At 44.4% G+C, this 3029-nt stretch overlaps 1 non-coding gene across 1 annotated transcript; it reads left to right on the top strand.

Annotated features, from left to right (window-relative positions):
- The first annotated feature begins 318 nt into the window (after nt 1-318).
- TRNAM-CAU (transfer RNA methionine (anticodon CAU)) lies at nt 319-390 on the top strand. Its single transcript has one exon. It is a non-coding gene; the product is annotated as a tRNA-Met (tRNA).
- Nucleotides 391-3029: the final 2639 nt, after the last annotated feature.

Genomic DNA, 3029 nt, shown 5'->3' with positions numbered 1-3029 from the left:
CGTGCAACTCCTCTCGAAACCAATATGTAGGTTAAAGATTCAAAAGATAAATATTTGAATATTGATTAAGATATTTATATCTCAGTATCCATTAAAATATTAGAGGCACTACTATGTATACGGATAACAATATTTGAAGTTACTGATTACAGCCACAGTTATGTTCCTGCTGGTGCTTGCGCAATAAGCTCCTGAAAAGGTAAAAAGAAACGATTACCCATGGCGGTCACTCGAGCGGCATTCAAACAGCACGCCTGTAGGCAATCGATTTCAGTGCCGCGCTGATGATTACCGCTAGCTTTCAGTACCGTGCCGTCTAGCAGAGTGGCGCAGTGGAAGCGTGCTGGGCCCATAACCCAGAGGTCCGTGGATCGAAACCACGCTCTGCTACAATTTTTTTTTCTCCTAGCTATAGTGCATTATTTTTAGCTAATAAACACACATTTCCTGTCTTCACCGGAAGCGACTCCCACAACGACTGTTTCCTTCAAATCTGACGCAATACTCATTCCACTTAAAACAGCAAGGGAACACTTTTTTAAAACCTTTCTATGCCTGCCTTCTTTATCGCTGCTTTTTTTTTTCTTTTTTCTTTATCCTACGAGATTAAACGCTAAATGAAGCCTTCGCTCTTTTGTACAGAGACCAGGCGCAGTGCTTAAAATGCACCTGCACCCACTATAGGTAGCTGCCAGCTTTATGACCTGTGCCTCGGGCAACAACTCGGGCAGTAAAAACTCGAAAGTTGTTGCTTCGAAACAACCTTGTTAGGCCTACGTTGTCTCCGCAACAAAGCAGCCGGTAATTCGGGCAATATGCCAAGGGAGTCAGCGTGATATGCACGGGCTCGCCTGAACACGCTCGTCAGTCGAGGGCTCGGTTGTGCACATCGTACGATGGCTTGCCCTTGAGCCAATACTAATATTTTCAGCTCACCTTGATCTAGATCAGTTTTCTTTTCGTGTAAATCGTTCTCGTGACATCTGCATTGAACCTTAGGCCGGCGGCACGGCAGAGGGTGGGGGAGCCAAGCCACAGACAACCAGCACAAAAGGGTGAGGCAGATTTACTTCAGACGTGCCCAAAAGTGATCGAAATGGAAAAGGAAGGGCCTGCGGAAAAATTCTTAACCCCCACCCCCCTCTTCTCGCATTGTCAGCGAGGATACATTTGTACCCTTATATGCCTTCAGCCCACTGACAGTTCCTTATTAAAGGCCCTCAAAAGGCATCGAATAGCGTATGTCAGTCTAAACTGTTGCATATTTTCTCATATGCGATTTGAGAAGAGTATATATCGCGTCTTGGTTATCGCTTGTACTCTATTTTATTTATTTTTATTTTTAGATGACTGCGGAAATACGAGTGAAATAAATGAAGACAAAATCAGCGGGAACAATAGCGCAGAGCTCGCAGACGATTGCGCAGCAGAAAGCGCGCGCATGCACGCCCGTCTGATGTGCGTACATGCAGGATATGGTTCTGTTGCGGGAAAATGAGAGGTTTATATTACTCCGCATAATATACAGCTACACCTTCAAATGAGGCCTCCATTCATACACAACAGCTGCTTTCCTATGTACATTGTCCGTATTCGCGTGTGAATACCGCATCTCGAATGTCCCGAGGCGTAACGAAAACTAAAAAAAATACTAAGAAGAGAAAGAACACAAATGCAAGACAAAAAAACATCCTGAAAAGTTTTTTTTTCTATTTGTTTCATAGCGGGTATCGTTTGCATGGCCGCCTATATATGCTCGCTGGCTGTAATTCCTCAACGTACGAGCGTGCCACAAAGTGATTACGGCGTCAACAACAGAATGACACTCACACTTACGGAGTCGTGAGGCGCGACGCGCAGTGCTTCCCGGATTCCCACAGCTCCTTCCCATTGTCTCGAACACGGGTGTGTACAAAAACACAGCCATTGTCTCAGGTCGCCACAACAAACCCCTAATTGAAACTCGTGTCCGTAGCGCGCATCTCATCACAATGGGTCATATAAGGAAGCGTACTGAGAAACAATTAAGTATTTGTAATCAGAATATGTGGGCTGACAGTAACTGTTTATATATGCTTCCTTATAAGTACGACATCTCATATATCTTATATGTACTGTTCGTGTCTGGTAAATATGAAAAGTATACATATATGACAGTTCTGTGCAGTCGTCTTCTCTTTTAGTTTATCTATGTTTAGAGCGTTTAGATACGCTTTCTTATAGGTATGAGATCTCTCATATCTTATATACGCATTCGTGTCCGGTATATATGAACAGTACAGATATGTCAGCTCTGTTCCGTTGTCTTCTGTAGTAGTACCTCTTTAATTGTTTAGGGCGCTACAAATACTGTCATTGTTTGCTAGTAAGATTACTTAAAAATTATTGTTGTTATACCTGTCGGCGCGAAACTTATTAGATGGATGACAGTCTGTAGCAGGGTTGGTCTGTGAATCGTAATCATGACGGTTACGATTCCATGAGTTGTTTTCCGTCATGTTCATAATTAGATGAAAGACCAAGACCAGCAACATGAGGCAGAAGCTAGACTTTCAAAGACGACACTTTGAAATGTAGTTTTGGCAATCGGCTGCTATCCAGCGCAAGTGTGAACAAACCTTTCTTGTAAAGCTCTCCTCAAGCCAATTCCTACAACAACTTTTACAGCCAGGAGCTTCGTACTTTGTTCTGACAGCTGGAAAAGACATTTCTAACAGCGTGCGATGTCGGGAAGAATGAAAGGTTTGCGTAAATGCAAAAACCACGCAAAATATGGGGAGTCTGCGCTGCCAAGGTTGCACTGCAATTGTTCCATTCGGTGACTCGCAAATGCTTTTGTCAGCCGCTTGGGCCGCTGCAAACGCGAGAACACATTCTGCGCGATTAGATACCCGCGTTTGGCCGACATCATTCATTGCCTAGCTTCTCTCGGCGTAGCCCAGATATATCTGACACACGGCACGTGCGCCTTCGACAGAGCGCGGAGGCTCACGCCAATAAGCGCCTGAAGGTGGCGCGGAAATGTACTA

Source organism: Amblyomma americanum, chromosome 11 (assembly GCF_052857255.1).
Source record: "Amblyomma americanum isolate KBUSLIRL-KWMA chromosome 11, ASM5285725v1, whole genome shotgun sequence".
Lineage (NCBI taxonomy): Eukaryota > Metazoa > Arthropoda > Arachnida > Ixodida > Ixodidae > Amblyomma > Amblyomma americanum.
This window is presented reverse-complemented; position numbering and strand designations above follow the sequence as displayed.